The sequence below is a fragment of the Pseudophryne corroboree genome, chromosome 4 (assembly GCF_028390025.1).
Source record: "Pseudophryne corroboree isolate aPseCor3 chromosome 4, aPseCor3.hap2, whole genome shotgun sequence".
Classification (NCBI taxonomy): domain Eukaryota; kingdom Metazoa; phylum Chordata; class Amphibia; order Anura; family Myobatrachidae; genus Pseudophryne; species Pseudophryne corroboree.
The window spans coordinates 202433961-202452819 of record NC_086447.1 but is presented as its reverse complement, the minus strand read 5'-3'; the positions used below and the strand labels follow the sequence as shown (position 1 = coordinate 202452819).

At 45.6% G+C, this 18859-nt stretch overlaps 1 protein-coding gene across 13 annotated transcripts in view; it reads right to left on the bottom strand.

The window, feature by feature from the left end:
• Positions 1-18388, bottom strand: part of KIF1A (kinesin family member 1A) — a 297735-nt gene extending 279347 nt beyond the window's left edge. For 12 of the 13 annotated variants that reach the window (XM_063915782.1, XM_063915783.1, XM_063915784.1 and 9 more), the window contains exon 1: positions 18126-18387. The gene's annotated coding sequence lies outside the window, so the exon portion shown is untranslated. Of the gene's footprint in view, positions 1-18125 lie in introns of all 13 variants that reach the window. The other variant, XM_063915795.1, reaches the window with a different exon arrangement.
• Positions 18389-18859: the final 471 nt, after the last annotated feature.

Here is an 18859-nt window from a genome sequence, read left to right as displayed (position 1 = left end):
AAACAAAGGTAAAAAGCCATCCGATTTATTGCCGGATGGCCAAAACCGCTCCTGTGTGAAATAGCCCTATCAATGCGATTTTTGTCTAATCACATATTAATGTTTTGAGGATTTTCTGTAGTACACATATTGCATTTTAGGCTTATTCTGTCCTAGCGGTACCTGGTTTGCTTAGCAGCAATTACCCCTGAACAACCATCTGTCATATCCCCTGCACTGCTTTGTTAGATGGCCTGCAGGTCTCTCTGATGTATGAGTCATTATGTCATTCATCCTTTGTGCTTTCTTTGTGTTTGTGGCCCAGTTGCACTACTTTACATTTTTATTGCCCATTTGACTAATTTTACATGATTCAAGAATGGACATGACTGCTTCATTTACTTCATTAAATACAGAAGCACACTTTTGGCATTTCCTCTATTCATTTTGTATAGAAACATAGAATTTGACGGCAGATAAGAGCCACTTGATCCATCTAGTCTGCTCCTTTTGTATTAATACACTTTTAAAAAACATATATAAATAAAATAAGGTGTTATTATAGTATTTTATGTATCAAGCATATGATGCTTCTTGATTACTTTGTTCTATGACAAATGCAATTAAGGGGTCAGTTCAATTAGCCACAGTGCCACATGTATGGTAGCCAATGGCTCGTGGATTTTTGTTTGCAGCCCTGTAGGGCTGAGTACAGAAACGCATAAATCTGGGTGAGATGAGGTGCCATTGCCAATATTTCCATGCCGTTGCAATTGCAATCCACCTTGCTAGTGGCCAATTGAATCGACCTCTTAAGGTGTGTACACACGGTAAGATATTTTCTTCCGATTCTGACTATATAGTCAGAATCGGAAGAAAATATAGTGCAGATCGCAAGGTGACAGTCACCTTGCGATCCCGATCCGATGCCGATGCGCGGCCCCGCGCGGTCGGCATCGGCAGAAAAAATAGGCTGTGCAGGCAAGTCAATCCTGACTATCTCTATAGAAGAGATAGTCAGGATTGAAATCGCACATAGCCAGCATCGCAAGCACAGTTATTATGTGCTTGCGATACTGGCTAAGTGCCGACCCGGCCCCCTGTCGCACGGTGAGAATCGGATAAGTCCGAATCTCACCGTGTGTATGCACCCTTACTGTTAATCATAAAAACTTTGTTGTTTATGTAATACTTTAGCAAATATTTCTTCATTTTTTTCAAACGATAACAGACTATCAGATTCTTAGGGATTTACTAGAACAACAATAAACAAGAATAAGCGCTGGGAAACTGGATAGGAAATTTCTCACAATTTTAATAGTGTGATATGAAAAATTGATAATAATAATTACTGTTGCAACAGATGATTAAAAAGAAATATGTATAATAAAATTAGGGCATAGCATAGCACTGCAAAGATTTAAAAAGTCCCATATACTTTATAGTATGTATATAGTTTGCCGGTACTCAAATGAGACAGTTCATCCTCAAAGATTTTTTGCCACAGTCCAGGAACAATAATAGCGAATGGAAAAGTGAAAACTGCAGTTGGAATGACCTTACGTAGCTAGGTTCAAGACGCTGCTTGGTCCAATTTGTAGCTCAGGTCCAATGGTGCAGATATCCAAATCGCTGATGAAATGAGTTCCTATATCCGACTTCTAGGTGTTTGTATGGGGATGAAGAATCAGAGTCCAGCTAGTCCACCGACGCGTTTCGCTGTTTTACACAGCTTTATCAAGGCCTTAGGGATTTACTGACTGACAACTGCGTCCAAAAAGTGGAATAGTCTTGTGGCAGAAGATCGTGGCCACACACTAGAAGCACTTATTCACATTACGCTACACAGTAGTGTCCCTTACACATTATGCCACACAGGGGGAGGTCACCAGTGCATGCTGGTCCACGTGCGTGCTGTGGCCGTTGTCTTCTGTGTCATGCAGTGGTCTCCAAATGGCACAGACTTACAGTTTTTCCCAGCAGTGCTATCTGGTCTGATATCCAGCAGGGTTTTTCAGGGGCAAACGCAGGATTTATTGGAAGTGGGAGTTGTTTCTGTATATATCTAATGTGTGTATATATATATATATATATATATATATATGTCTAAATGTGTATGTTTATAGGCATCTATACAGAGAGGCAGCCATTGAAAATAGTAAGAAACCTCATGGTGCTTAAAAAATGTAAACACAATAGTGGAAATAGTTATCAATAGACAAAAAATAATTCACTGTAAGGTCACGTTTATTAACTCATAAATGTTTTGGGATAAAACAATGTTGATGAAAAACAACAGTAAGCATCCATAAAAAAAAGCATATGAGCTTCTCTAGTTCTACAGTAGTTCTAGAGAGATATCCATATCTTACTCTGACCAGAGTGACAGGAACCAGACTGGTGGCCACTGTGAGAACAGAGGGAGCTGCTGCTGTGGCTGGACATTCATTCTGTATGCAGCAAGTGCTGCTCTCTGTAGCTACTGCTCCGATCGCAAACGCAGTTACGGCTTTTGCTGATGCATGAGGTCTGTGCCGCATCTCGTTGTGATTCTACCCCCTGGCCATGGGTGGCACCATTGGGCAGTCCAACCCCCTCTCAGCCGGTGCACCTGGCAAGTGCCATCCTGGCCAAGGGGTAGATACACCCCTAGGTGTGGACATGACTGTTAAGCTCTTTTTACTGTGTACCCTGTTTTAACATGTTGCATATTAAATCAATCAGAACTGTCCCCTGGTGCGCCCCAGCCGCATTACTCTGCAATTTCCGCAAAAAAAAGATGTCAGACGCTAGCAGAGTTGCATGAGATCTGGTGGTTCACTCATGCCAGGCCTCTCACGCTGCATGACGTATTGATGCTAGATGTATGAGGACACATCTCTAGTCCAATAATTATGTCATTATTGCTTGTAAAAAAAAACTTTTTCATTCATTTATGTGAAAAATTATTGCTTTTTCATAATTTTTAACATTATTTTTTTAAAGCGGCCTAAAATTACACCAAAATCATCTTTTCTTCTACATTTGTTTTTCATTTTTCATTTTATTCGTCTGTAAATAAACAAAATTTTTTGCTTTATATCATTATTTAACATTTTTCAAAAAGATGCACAAAGCAGTTAGGGGCCCCACACATATCGCATGCTGTTTGAACTTTTTAGTTCAAATAGCATCGTGTCTAGTTCATATCGCACCATGTGTGGTGTCACTTGCGATGTGATGCGTGCTCCCATCTAGTTGCTATCTCAAGGAAAAATAGTATGTGCAGGTAGGTATTTTTGTACTACAGCACACATTGGGGGTCATTCCGAGTTGATCGCTCGCTAGCAGTTTATAGCAGCCGTGCAAACGCTATGCCTCCGCCCACTGGGAGTGTATTTTAGCTTAGCAGAAGTGCGAACGAATGTATCACAGAGTGGCTACAAATTTGTTTTGTGCAGTTTCAGAGTAGCTCAATACCTACTCAGCGCTTACGATCACTTCAGACTATTCAGTTCCTGTTTTGACGTCACAAATCCGCCAAGCGTTCGCCCAGCCACGCCTGCGTTTTTCCTGGCACGCCTGCGTTTTTCCGAACACTCCCTGAAAATGGTCAGTTGACACCTAGAAACGCCCACTTCATGTCAATCACACTGCGGCCACCAGTGCGACTGAAATGCTTCGCTAGACTCTGTGCAAAACGACATCGTTCGTTGTTCTCGTACGACGCGTGTGCGCATTGTGCCGCATACGCATGCGCAGAACAGCCATTGTTTAGCCTGATCGCTGCGCTGCGAACAACTGCAGCTAGCGATCAACTCGGAATGACCCTCATAGTACATTGTAGTGTATTCAAAATCGGATATAGTTCAAATAGCATACCCCAATTAGTCCAAATCTCATAGCAGACATTGTATAGCTCAAATCTTCACCTAGCACAAATAGCACCATGTATGGGGGGTCATTCTGACCTGATCGTAGCTGTGCTAAATTTAGCACAGCTACGATCACTTACACAGACATGCAAGGGGACGCCCGGCACAGGGCCAGTCCGCCCCGTATGTCAGCCCCCCCCCCGCACAGTAGCGATGCTTTAGCACTTGATGAGTAACTCCCGGCCAGCGCAGCTTCTGCGGCTGGCCGGGAGTTACTCGTCGCTGCACTGGGTCGCAGCGGCTGCATGTGATGTCACGCAGCCACTGCGGCCCGCCCCCACACACCGTCCGGCCACGCCTGCATTGGCCGGACTGCGCCCACAAAATGGCGGTCAAATGCCGCCCCCTCCCCCCCAGCGACCGCTTCTGGCTGTCAGCCATGCGCCAGCGCACTGTGGCGCCAGCGCATGCACAGTTCTGACCTGATAGCTGCGCAGCGAGCGATCAGGTCAGAATGACCTCCATGGGCCCCATTACTGTACTTAAAGCATTTTGAAATAACAAAATATTTTTCTTTTGGACAGTAATAAACATTATGGGCTTATTGTTTCCCCGGAGGCTATCCAATTAGCTCCAAAGTGCTGCCAGCTGCAGCTCTTATCGGGGATTTGTTTTTGAGATTTTGGCAGGACCTTAAAAAAAAAATCCCTCATAAGTCCATTTTTGCATCCGCGATCCCAAAAGCCAGAGAGGTCCTGGAATGGATCCTATGTAAAAAAAAACTGTGTGAAAAAAATGGGCTACAACTGAATTGCCCGAAAAACAACTTTGGGCAAAAATCACAATAAAAGCCTATTTTTTTTCCCCAAATTTTTTTTCAGGACTAATTGGGTGTAATTCAAATGTTTGAAAAGTCGGTTGTGTGTCTGTTTTTTCCTGTCACTTAGATAAATAAATAAACAGACACCCAACTGACTTTTCAAACATTTGATTCTCCCCCATTGAATTCCCCACTATTTTTTTTTTTTTTCACATTTTTTTTTGCTGCGTACAGGCTGTTCCCCAATATCCTGTAATATTCAGCCGGTAAAAAAAAAAATTGCTACCATTTTTTTCCAGTTGTATACCATGGGTATACAAAGTGCGCATAGCTGCGGTTGTGATAGCCAAGTTATTTTTATAGGTAAAATGAACACAATTAATTGAATATGCTACCAAAGTACATGGATTATGACATAATGTTTTACATTTCCACCATGAGTCCACGCACTGCAAACCGGCAGCAGGCAAATCACAGATATAGGGGAAAAATACACTGGGCAGCATGGTACAGCAAGATGGGGAGGAAAAATACACTGGGCAGCACGGTACAGCAAGATGGGGAGGAAAAATACACTGGGCAGCATGGTACAGCAAGATGGGGAGGAAAAATACAGTGGGCAGCATGGTACAGCAAGATGGGGCGGAAAAATACACTGGGCAGCATGGTACAGCAAGATGGGGAGGAAACAGCGAAGAGTACAGTACAGATGACATTATTTGGCTGTTTATTTAGTTATACTTATTAGTGCAAGTGCAACACTTATGAAGCCGCTATTTTTACTCCTGCAGTAGCAGATTTTTGATCAGCTTGTTGCAGGCAATCCAGGAATTTCCATAACGCATAAATTACTGAACCATACAGGAGATACAATAAGAACACTGTCAGTGCAACATTCTACATTTTTTTTCATAAAGATAAATAAGAGGTTTAATTGTTACAATGCCATTTGTCCGTCTAAAAGAAAAGATCAAAGAAATGTACAAAAAAAAAGTATTTCTAGAACTTAAAAAAAACAAAAACTGTATTAACAAAACCACAAAAAAGTCAGTGTTAAGCGAGCTGACGGATCCAGTAAACGAAGAATAGCTGATAGAGGGAATGGATCACTAGAGAACAAAATGGTTGGTGGGACGACTGCGACCCGCTGGAACCCTCATCTAGGGGGTTTATTTACTAATATTCGTGTTTTTGCCGTTTTTAAGGGTGTTTGAACTCGAATGGTATCGGGTGCATTTTACTGCAACTTTTTGAATCCTGATATGGTTATTCACTAAGCTGCTGAGTTTTGCACAATCGTTTTTTCCGATGTCGATGTGATTCGTAATATCAGGCAGTGTTTTACGGGAGTGATGAGTAAAACACTGCCTGACAAAACACAAGGAATCCCGGCCGGATCTGTGAGATCCGTGCAGGGCTTCATTGTGCACCTTAAAAAGTTGATTAAAGTCTTAAAAAATCTGAAAAAAATTTGCGTGGGGTCCCCCCTCCTAAGCACAACCAGCCTCGGGCTCTTTGAGCCGGTCCTGGTTGAAAAAATATGGGGGGGAAAATGACTGGGGTTCCCCCATATTTAATCAACCAGCACTGGGTTCTGCGCCTGGTCCTGGTTCCAAAAATACAGGGGACAAAAAGCGTAGGGGTCCCCCGTATTTTTGAAACCAGCACCGGGCTCCACTAGCTGGGGAGATAATGCCAAAGCCGGGGGACACTTTGATATCGGTCCCTGCGGCCGTGCCATTAAAACCCCAACTAGTCACCCCTGGCCGGGGTACCCTGGAGGAGTGGGGACCCCTTCAATCAAAGGGTCCCCCCCTCCAGCCACCCAAGGGCCAGGGGTGAAGCCCGAGGCTGTCCCCCCCATCCAAGGGCGGCGGATGGGGGGCTGATAGCCTTGTGAGAAATTGTGAATATTGTTTTTAGTAGCAGTACTACAAGTCCCAGCAAGCCTCCCCCGCATGCTGGTACTTGGAGAACCACAAGTACCAGCATGTGGTGGAAAACCAGGCCCGCTGGTACCTGTAGTTCTACTACTAAAAAAATACCCCAATAAAAACAGGACACACACACCGTGACAGTACAACTTTATTACAGACATGCACACCAACATACACTCATACTTACCTATGTTCCCACGAGGCTCGGTCCTCTTCTCCATGTAGAATCCTAGGGGTACCTGTGAAAAAAATTATACTCACATAATCCAGTGTACCTTCTGTTCTTTGTATAATCCACGTACTTGGCAAAATAATAAAATGGAAACCCGACCACGCACTGAAAGGGGCCCCATGTTTACACATGGGACCCCTTTCCCCAACTGCCAGGACTCCCCCTGACTCCTGTCAAAGAGGGTCCCTTCAGCCAATCAGGGAGCGCCACGTCGTGGCACTCTCCTGATTGGTTGTGTGCTCCTGTAGTGTCTGTCAGGCAGCACACGGCACAGATACAATGTAGCGCCTATGCGCTCCATTGTAGCCAATGGTGGGAACTTTGCGGTCAGCGGTGAGGTTACTTTCGGTCAACCGCTGACCGCAAAGTTCCCACCATTGGCTACAATGGAGCGCATAGGCGCTACATTGTATCTGTGCCGTGTGCTGCCTGACAGACACTACAGGAGCACACAGCCAATCAGGAGAGTGCCACGACGTGGCGCTCCCTGATTGGCTGAAGGGACCCTCTTTGACAGGAGTCAGGGGGGGTCCTGGCAGTCGGGGAAAGGGGTCCCATGTGTAAACATGGGGCCCCTTTCAGTGCGTGGTCGGGTTTCCGTTTTATTATTTTGCCAAGTACGTGGATTATACAAAGAACAGAAGGTACACTGGATTATGTGAGTATAATTTTTTTCACAGGTACCCCTAGGATTCTACATGGAGAAGAGGACCGAGCCTTGTGGGAACATAGGTAAGTATGTGTGTATGTTGGTGTGCATGTATGTAATAAAGTTGTACTGTCACGGTGTGTGTGTCCTGTTTTTATTGGGGTATTTTTTTAGTAGTAGTACTACAGGTACCAGCGGGCCCGGTTTTCCACCGCATGCTGGTACTTGTGGTTCTCCAAGTACCAGCATGCGGGGGAGGCTTGCTGGGACTTGTAGTACTGCTACTAAAAACAATATTCACAATTTCTCACAAGGCTATCAGCCCCCCATCCGCCGCCCTTGGATGGGGGGGACAGCCTCGGGCTTCACCCCTGGCCCTTGGGTGGCTGGAGGGGGGGGACCCCTTGATTGAAGGGGTCCCCACTCCTCCAGGGTACCCCGGCCAGAGGTGACTAGTTGGGGTTTTAATGGCATGGCCGCAGGGACCGATATCAAAGTGTCCCCCGGCTGTGGCATTATCTCCCCAGCTAGTGGAGCCCGGTGCTGGTTTCAAAAATGCGGGGGACCCCTACGCTTTTTGGAACCAGGACCAGGCGCAGAGCCTGGTGCTGGTTGATTAAATATGGGGGAACCCCTGTCATTTTACCCCCATATTTTTTCAACCAGGACCGGCTCAAAGAGCCCGAGGCTGGTTGTGCTTAGGAGGGGGGACCCCACGCAAATTTTTTTTCAGATTTTTCACTAAACAGACCCTTTCCCATAGATAACCATGCACAGATCTCACTGATCCGTGCATGGTTATCCAAACTCGACTGGAAAAAGCAGGTCTATTTTATTGCTGCTTTTTTTTAACGAATCGAAAAAAAACAGACCCGCACTTGAGCACTCAGAAACTAACACACAAATACGAATGAATAGTGAATGCCCGTATTCTATGAAATAACAGCCGCATTTGACCGATGGTCTATTCATTCGTATTTCTGAACGTTGTCATTCAAACCATTACGAATAGTCCAAACACTGCCGAGATTGGTGCTTAGTGAATTCCCGGATTGGGACTTAGAAAAAAAAACACAAATCGGACAAACTCGGATTCTTAGTAAATACTGGCCTAGGTTGGAGGTCTATGCAAATGGAGTACCTTACAGTGAGGACGCAAAGACCCCCTAGTGATACCACTGCCATAGATGAGGCGGACGACAAGTAGACAAGAAAAAAACCTGTGTGTTTTTAACTGGAAGTGGAAAGATTAAAGTACGTCTGGCCAACACATCTGTGACAAGGGATTGGGGGCAGGGAGTGGGAGAGGGGCAGTAGTGTGAGCAGGATGGGAGATTTGATTAAATAAACAGTCACTCTATAAAAAAGTATTTTTCTTTATGTAATTAATGTATCTTGCATACATTACACAGTGCAAATTACATTACAATTTTTTCTTCATATATACTTCTGAAGTACTGGACACTGTGCAACCCTGCAAAACTAGGACCATCTGCAGATACCACCTCCGCACAGCCCAGAAGTCACCAGTGTTTCCTCAGCACAGCAATCCACTGTGTTTCGTCAGCACAGCCCAGCAGTCAATAGTGCAGGGGCGTAGCCAGAACTTTGTGTGCCCCATAGCAACATTTTGAAGGGGCCATCCCAATGCTTCTAGAGATACACTTCTCTGCAGCAGTTGTTATTTTTATGCCCTATAATAGTTCTCTAATTCATTTTCTGAACCATAGTAGAGCCTTATTTAATGTTATGCCCCATAGTAGTGCCCTAGTTTCTTTTATGAATCATAGTAGTGCTTAAGTTCACCCTGTGTCACATTTTAGAGCTGCCAGTACAAATTATGCCGCACAGTACCCCCAATTCACATTATGATACTGTATATAGTGCTCCCCGGTTCATATTAACATTAAAATGCCCTACATTTCATTTTATACCACATTACAATGAGCAGGTCCAGGGGCATATCTAGATATATTGCATGCCCCAAGGAAAAGTTTGAAAGGACCCCTCATCCCAGCATTCACAGCGGCGGCGGCCAGCCAATGTGGAAGGAGAGGGACAGCTGCAGCGGCGCCACCAACAATTACAGTGCGCTGCTGCGGCTCCCAAGTCCCCGTCCCTCCTCCTCCCCTGCCCGGGATCTGCCAGCAGCTGCACCGAGGAGACTGACTGCCTGAGCCAGCGGGGAGAGAGTAAGTATCATCTATTCTGACTGACTGTCTGTCTATCTATCCTGCCTGTCTGCCATAATGTGTAAAAAGGGGACTGGCTGCCATAATGTGTAAAAGGGGGATGCTGTCTGTCGTAATGTGTAAAAGGTGGGCTCTGTCTGACGTAATGTGTAAAAAGGGGACGCTGTCTGCCGGAATGTGTAAAAAGGGGTACTGTCTGCCGTAATGTGTAAAAAAGTGGACGCTTTCTGCCGTAATGTGTAAAAAAGGGGATGCTGTCTGCCGCAATGTGTAAAAAGGGGGACTGTCTGCCGTAATGTATAAAAAAGGGAACTCTATCTGCCGTAATGTGTAAAAAGGGGTACTGTCTGCCCTAATGTGTAAAAAAAGGGACGCTGTCTGCTGTAATGTGTAAAAAAGGGGACGCTGTCTGCCGTAGTGTGTAAAAAGGGGGACTGTCTGCCGTAATGTGTAAAAAAAGGGACGCTGTCTGCAGTGATGTGTAAAAAGGGGGACTGTCTGTCGTAATGTGTAAAATGTAGACTCTGTCTGCCGTAATGTGTAAAAGGGGCTCTACCTGGTGTAGTGGCGCTACTGTGGAACATAATTTGAATAATGGAGACTACTGTGGCGCACACTGCCCATATTTTACGTAAAGGGGGGGGCGTCGATGCCATTTCTTGCACACTGCGCTAAAATGTCTAGTTACGGCACTGCATAGTGTCTCCCCAGCTCAAGCCCAGCAGTCCACTGTGTCTTCCCAGCACAGCCCAGCAGTCCACTATGTCTACTCAGCACATCCCAGCAGTCCACTGTGTCTCCCCAGCGCAGCCCAGCTGTCCACTGTGTCTTCCTAGCACAGGCCAGCAGTCCTTTGTGTCTTCCTAGCACAGCAGTCCACTGTCCTCAGCACTCTCCTGCAGTCCACTATCAAGTGCTCCTGCCTCTGCCTCCTCCTCACCAAACTCCAGCCAGTCACCATCAGGTGCTCCTGATTAGATGCCTCCTCCTTAGCACTCTCCAACCGTTCACCATCAATTGTTCCAGCCTCTGCCTCCTCCTCAGCTCTCTCCAGCCATTCACTATCAGGCATTCCTGCTCTTTTGTACAAAGTATTGTCATCTTGAAATAATGTTGCAATCCAGAAGTAATTACATCTAAAAATAAAAAATCAACGCGCATTGTCTTCCAATTTGTTTATATACAGCCATACTGGCAGATACAGTATGTTCCATAAGCCTACAGCTTGCATTAGAATTGCACCATAACAAAGTGATATCATTGATTTCTTAAGGAAATACTGTTGCACAGCCACAGGCAGTAGCCATTTGTACAGGCAAGGAGATAGGCATCAGGGATGGTCTCCAATAATCAGGCCCGGCGCTACCCGCTCAGCAAGGTCCTGCAAAGCAGGGAGGCGCCGGGTCGGAGAGGCGCTCTCCCCGCTCTGCGACCTTACTGTTGCTGCCGGCTGCCAGCGCCTGTCACTCTGACAGGCAGCAGCGGCACTAGCAGCATGAAGACCAGCCCCCCTCCCTGCCTCTTTACTAACGGCCAGGGACGTCGGAACGGGGAGCGGGCAAGGGGGCAGCGGGGAGGAGCAATCAGGGCCGACAAGCATCTGCGTATGGCGCCGTCTCCCACCGCAGCTGCGCTGAGTCTCACCAGCGGTATCTGCTGCCTGCGTGCGCCTCCTGCTGCATGCCTCTCCAGTGTCCCGGTATCTGTCCCCTCTGCTCCGCTTCCCCCTTCTCCCCCCCACCTCTTCCTAGGCAAAAGCAATCCATCGTGAATGGCCAGTGCCTGTAAACAGTGAAGCACAGTTCTCAGTGATCGGCAGCTTTGGCCTGATCACCTCCATGTCTGGTGCACGCTGCTCCTGGGAGTCTTTTGTGTCCTCCGCTCCGCTCCCCGCACCCAGCCATGGCCAGCGCCTACTGCAATAAGTGCAGGGACAGCCGCAGGGGAGAGGAGGAGGAGCAGCACCACAGCATTGGGCGGCGGCGTGTGGCTCAACACATGGCTGTCCGCCCACCCATCTGCAGCAGCCTTCCTGAGTCCCTGGCCCTGATGAGACACGTCACCCAGGAGGCAGTGAAAGGAGATCTGCCGGGGTAAGTGGCTGACGTCCTCACCTCCCTCTCTCATGCTCCCCCTCTCTTTCTCTCTCGTCCTCACCTCTCTCTCTCTCTCTCTCTCTCTTGTCACCTCTCTGTGGGCGGGATGTACTAACCTCCTCCGCCGTGTTAATTGCCGTTTTCACTGGGATCTGAGTAGTCACCGCCCCGCTGCCCCTTAGCTCCCCATCTGCTTTCTCTTCTCCCTCCTCATCACACGCCTGCTGCCACTACAGAGTTCTCCTATCGCCATTGCGCTCGGTCTGTGCTGCGCTGCGCTCTCCATGGCCATCTGCACATACGCACTTTGTCACAGCTTTCTGCATCTTTGTCACAGCTTTATCATCACCCTCCCCTAACTCCCCCCAGGGTCCCAGCCCTCACCCTCCCTCTCCCTGTAACTCCCCCCTCAGTGCCCCTACCCTTACCGTCCCTGTAGCATCCCCCCCAAGGTGCCCTCACCCTCCCTCTAATTCCCTCCTTAGTGTCCCTGCCCTCACCCTCCCTGTAACTCCCCCCTCAGTGCCCCTACCCTTTCCGTCCCCGTACCTCCCCCTTCAGGATGCCCTTACCCTCCCTGTAACTCCCCCCTCAGCGTCCCTTCCCTCGCCCTCCCTGTAACTCCACCCTCAGCACCCCTACCCTCACCCTCCCTGTAACTCCCCCCTCAGTGCCTCTGCCCTCACCCTCCCTGTAGCTCCCCCCTCAGGGTGCCCTCACCCTTCCTTTAACTCCCCCCTCAGTGCCCCTGCCTTCAACCTCCCTTTAACACCCCGTCTGCGTCCATGCTCTCACTCTACCTCCAACTCCCCTGTCAGCGCCCCTGCCTTCACCTTCCCTCTAACTCCCCATCAGCGTAATCTCAGAGCTGTTGAATTTGCCCCCTGTCTATTCAGTTTTGGTCCGTTTTCGCCAATTTTTAAGGCATTTTCGCCAATGCCTTTTCACCTTTTTTTGTGTGAAAAGGCATTGGTGAAAAATACCTCAAAATCGTCAAAAACCGCCAGCCTTTTCACCGGCGCAGGTGAGAAAACATGTGAATTCTCCAATCCACATTTTTTTTGCTCCTGCTGAATTTATCGCCTAGGCAAATGTGACGCTGTCCCTTTCTAAGTTAACGGAGGGAGGGCGCAATTTTATAGTTTGCAGGAGGGCGCCAAACACCCTAGCACCGGCCCTGCCAATAATGGTACCATTTGTACTTTACATCACTGGTGAGAAAACATCAATGGGAAACCAACAATGCTTTGAGTCACTGATGAGCATCACTAGCTGGAGAAACATGAATGAGATGGGCCAATCAGATAAGGAAGATCTGGCTAAGCTCAGCATAACGAGGTAGGGGTAAGTTACATGCGATGGAAGAAAAATAAATTGCAGCATTATCAACGGAACTCTGCTATTTATGGCGGAGAAATAAAGTATATCCACTAATTGATGGCACAACCATTAACCATCAGTGGCAAACCATCAATGGTTGATGGCCATCCTAATTCCTTTCCTATGCTATACAGCATCTACTGTACCCCTCTCATGTTGAATGTAAGATGGTAGACACTAATTGAAGGGTGTGGTGACTACTCTTATAGCAGAACTGGGGCGAGAGAGAGTGAGGGGAGGCCTGTGAAGGACCTTCACATGTTACAATACAAACCCTATACATAAATATTATCCATGTTAATATGAATCTGGCTACTGGCCGACATATTTTATGCCCACTTATCCAACAGACACATTACTGAAGGCTGAATGCTAACAAAAAAAAATGTCATATAATATACTCGATAAGGATGTTGGCAATTTTGGTAGTTACAAATATGTGGCCATATAGAAGTGTTACTGTTGGAGCATTGAAGATATTAAAAATTAGATCATGAAGCCATAGCACCACCATCAAACTTTCTAACCATTTATTATACTCCTACCCAATCAATGCCTTATAACCTTTACCATGTTTATGACCAATCACTGGCTTTCTAACTCATTTATCATGTTTCTACCGAATAACCAGCTTCTAACCATTTATCATGTTTCTGCCCAATCACCAGCCTCTAACCATTTATCATGTTTCTGCCCAATCACCAGCTTCTAACCATTTATCATGTTTCTGCCCAATCACCAGCCTCTAACCATTTATCGTGTTTCACTTTCTACCCAATCACCAGCCTCTAACCATTTATCTTGTTTCTACCAACTTTTCACTGATTTTTCTACTGTTTCTTTATTCTGGTTCTACCCTATTATCATACTTCCTACTATAATACCAGCTTCAACCATTATTATGTTTCTATCCTGCCGAGGCAAGGACCTCTGTCTTCCGACTGAGATTTCCTGGCCTCTTGGTAGGAGCTGCAGCGACCGACTTACGCGACCTCATGGGTCACTCAGCAGGCCAATGGATTTAATGCTGCGTCCTGGATCAAAAATGTATGCAGGAGGCATCTACTTATACCAGATACATTCTGCTGCGTTAGCATATATGTGCATCGCTGCTGCCTCCAAGTAAATAAGTAAGTAAGCACATATAAATCAGGCCCAGAGAGCGTCCAGTTTTACTTATTGTCTGGTATGGTGCAGAGATATTTTTACTCTAGAAAAGAACTTGATTTTTGAGCTGGCAAAGGTCAGGTCTCATCCAACACATGTAATGAGACACATTTTGTTCACTCAGATTGCAGTTCGGCTGAGAAGCTCATTTCTAGGTGCATTTGCAAATCGGTTCTCCAGAAATCTGATTCCACACAAATTTAATCCGAACTTAATCAAAACCCAGTCTGGATCCCTTGAAGAGATCTGATCCGAACCAAGTCCCGGTTTGAATCTTCCCGATGCTTGGAATTCAGATTGAAAATCAGATTTTTGGGTTTTGGATTGCAAAAATGACATGATTTTAGCTTTTTTTAAATCGATTTTTAATTTTTTTTTAAATTTTCTTATCGATTTTAAACTGAACCGAAATGCAAATCTGAATCAAAACAATTGGGTGTGGTTTTGCCAAAACCAATGCCAAAACCAACACCAAAACACGGTGAAGAATTCAAACCAAAACACAAGGGCCTTTGTACATCTCTAATGTGATTCCTTAAAGCTCACAAATGTGTCACATGTAGTATCACAGCTCCGATGTCCACTCACTGCCATGATTTATGTTAGCCTAAATTAGGCAAAACTAGGCAGTATTTTAATAGAACATTGATGAAAGGTAACTAAAGCGTCAAGATAAAGGAGCAGCATGGTGAATAAAGTGTCAGGATGTATATAAAGTAGCAGTAGGGTGGAGAGTATCAGGATGTGGATAAAGTGGTAGTAGGGTGGAGAGTGTCAGTATGTGGATTAAGTGGTAGTAGGGTAGATAAAGTGGTAAGATGTGGATAAAGTGTGAGAATGTGCATAAAGTGGCAGTAAGGTGGAGAGTGTCAGGATGTGGATAAAGTGTCAGTAGGGTGGATAAAGTGGCAAGATGTGGATAAAGTAGCAGTAGGGTGGATAAAGTGTCAGTAGGGTGGAGAGTGTCAGTATGTGGATTAAATGGTAATAGGGTAGATAAAGTGGTAAGATGTGGATAAAGTGTCAGAATGTGAATAAAGTGGCAGTAGGGTGGAGATTGTCAGTATGTAGATTAAATGGTAGTAGGGTAGATAAAGTGGTAAGATGTGGATAAAGTGTCAGAATGTGCATAAAGTGGCAATAGGGTGGAGAGTGTCAGGATGTGGATAAAGTGGCAGTAGGGTGGAGAGTGTCAGGGTGTGGATAAAGTGGCAGTAGGGTGGAGAGTGTCAGGATGTGGATAAAGTGGCAGTAGGGTGGAGAGTGTCAGGGTGTGGATAAAGTGGCAGTAGGGTGGATAAAGTGTCAGTAGGGTGGAGAGTGTAAGTATGTGGATTAAATGGTAGTAGGGTAGATAAAGTGGTAAGATGTGGATAAAGTGTCAGAATGTGCATAAAGTGGCAGTAGGGTGGAGAGTGTCAGAATGTGGATAAAGTGGCAGTAGGGTGGAGAGTGTCAGGGTGTGGATAAAGTGGCAGTAGGGTGGATAAAGTGGCAGTAGGGTGGATAAAGTGGAAAGATGTGGATAAAGTGGTAGTAGGGTGGATAAAGTGTCACTCAGAATGTGTATAAAGTGGTAGTAGGGTAGATAAAGTGGTAAGATGTGGATAAAGTGTCAGAATGTGCATAAAGTGGTAGTAAGGCAGAAAGTGTCAGAATGTGGGTAAAGTGGCAGTAAGGTAGATAAAGTGACAGAATGGTGAATAAAGTGGCAGTAGGTTGAATAAGGTGCCAGGATGCGGATAAAGTGGCAGTAGGGTGGATAAAGTGATAGGATGGTGAATAAAGTGCCAGTAGGGTGGATTAAGTGGCAGTAGGTTGAATAAGGTTTCAGGATGTGGATAAAGTGGCAGTAGGGTGGATAAAGTGGCAGGATGTGGATAAAGTGGCAGTAGGGTGGATAAAGTGACAGGATGGTGAATAAAGTGGCAGTAGGGTGGATAAAGTGGCAGGATGTGGATAAAGTGGCAGTAGGATGGATAAGGTGACAGGATGATGGTTAAAGTGGCAGGATGGTGGCTAAAGTGACTGGATGTGGGGCTTTTTGATATAAGGTTACACTACTGCACATTACACATTATGCCTCTTCAGATATTTCCTCCTAGAGACTAGAATGCGCCTAGTTTTGCTTGGGTACATTCATATGCATTGGGAAGACACATCCAGGCATTCTTCTATAGAACCACATCCAGGCATTCTTCTATAGAACCAAGCCGTTTTCTGTTTTTGCTGTTCATAATAAGCCAGAAACCCTGTCTGTAGTATCATGGCATGGTGCAGTGTATCTAGAATGTCATACAACACCGCCTGAGAGAATATATTTAAATGTCCATAAGAATGATTCATGTCTCTATATTGACTGGCATTAAAACCAAAATGCATAGCCTATTTTGTATGGTACCAAAGTGTTCCTCATATGACACCTGTATGCTTCTAACACATCTCCCAGCTCATAAGAAACCAGCAAAATTACTGTTTTCCCATTGAACATCATTATATTATAATCATATGATAATAATTCCAGATTAAATTCAATAGCTAAATATCATTACATTAATCTGTAACAGAGGCCTATGCAAAACCTATCTGCACCAGTGAATCAGACATAGATCTGCAGTACATGGTATACCGTCAACAAATATTTCCCTGCCTGCTAGCTGATAACATTGATGGATATTTCCAGCACAGAACGGCAGGTGAGTATATCAGGCATCTAGACACAGAGGTGGGGTATAGCTTCAGCAATCTCTTCCTTGTTCATATTTGATTCCACATACAGCCGCCTGCTGTACCAATAGCCTAGATCACTCTGCCGAAGCCCTGCTGATCATTTATCCAGGAACCTCTCCCTGTGATGGTCTGTAAACACATTAGCTGCCAGGAATGAGATGCAAGCGCAATGGGCGGGTAGAATACCAGAGTTTGCAGTGTCATACCCTTATGTTTTGGCTACGAAGACTAATATTACACCACCTTGCCCCCACCCAACCATAATGCACAGAATGCATCAATATCCAACGAATTGTCTGGCCAGGTGTGACGCTGTTGTGTATTGCTACAAGCCTGAACTCAGCAAAATATGGCTGATGGGGACTGAGGAAAGAAATAGGAGGCTTTATCAGACAGTCAGCCGGTTATGTCACATAAAGAACACAACAGATACAAAGATAACCGCTACATTCCTGTTATTTAATACATAATAACCTGGCACTGTACACTGGCAGGCACCTAGATAGACACATATGTAACATAGGTATGTAGTATCAGAAAGATGGAGAGTAATGACACACGTAGGGCACAGAGACCCACTCATGATCTATCACTCACAGCGATGACAATTATATTTGAATGCTACCCATAGGCCATTGGGCCACTAACAGGTTGGCTAGACACCAGATAAAAGACAGTAGCAGACTGATAGATGGCTGACTATGAACCACAGGTCCCTGCAGCAGAGAATGGGTTAAATGCCTGGTGCAGGAATGTCCCATGGGAGCGAGAGAAGGGAGGGAGGGAGACTGAGCTGGAAGAAAGAGGAAGGGAGGGGAATGACAGAAGAGGAATAAAAAGGACAGAGGCTGATATGATGAAGATCAAAGAAAGATGATGGAGGAACAGTAGATGATACATGCAACAGAAATAAGGACAGACCATCAAGGACAAGTAAAAGAGAACGAGGCATGGACAAATGAATTTATATGCCATTCACTGCACTGATGCAGACGATAACTGGGAGATACTGTGCAAGTGTACAGTGACACAGATCCTGTGTGTCAGCATAGAGGGATGGAGAAGAGACAGAGAGATGGAGGGACGTACCTGGCTATCTTCCTTGTCACTGCTTCCCTCTGCGGTGGAGCATCAGACTTGCCTGGACTGACAGCAAGTGGGAACGATCCAGTGCTGTGTCACAGCTCCCAGTGTGTGTGTGTGCTGTGCTGCTGTCCTGTGCCTCCTGCTTGTCCCTCTGGGCCCTGCCCTGCCTGTCAGTGTTGGTTGGCTGGAGCTGTGATGTGGGGGAGGAGGGATGGCCAGGCTGCTGAAGCTGGGATACAGAGAGACGGAGATGGAGAGAAGGGAGGAGGAGGGAGAGGAAGAGCAGGTGGGGAGAGGAAGACTGTAGGGGAGGAGGCCTGATGCTGCTGCTGCTGCCGGTGCTGATGAGAGTGCAGTGACGTTAGTGCAGATACTACACCATCACCAGGCCACACTTATCATTACATCATGATAGATAGATAGATAGATAGATAGATAGATAGATAGATAGATAGATAGATAGATAGATAGATAGATAGATAGATTTAAAGTAGATACATAGATAATAAGATAGTGAGATATATTGATGCATAGATATGAGATAGATACTATAGATAGGATAAAACTTAGATTAATATGCGAATGATAGTAGATACAAAGTAGATGATATATCTATATAGATAGATACACACACAGATATCGTGTAGGCAGATATGTAAAATACACTGTATGTGTTTTTCATTAACCATACACAATGCCTATTATGCATTAGCCTATAAATATATATGCCCATTTTT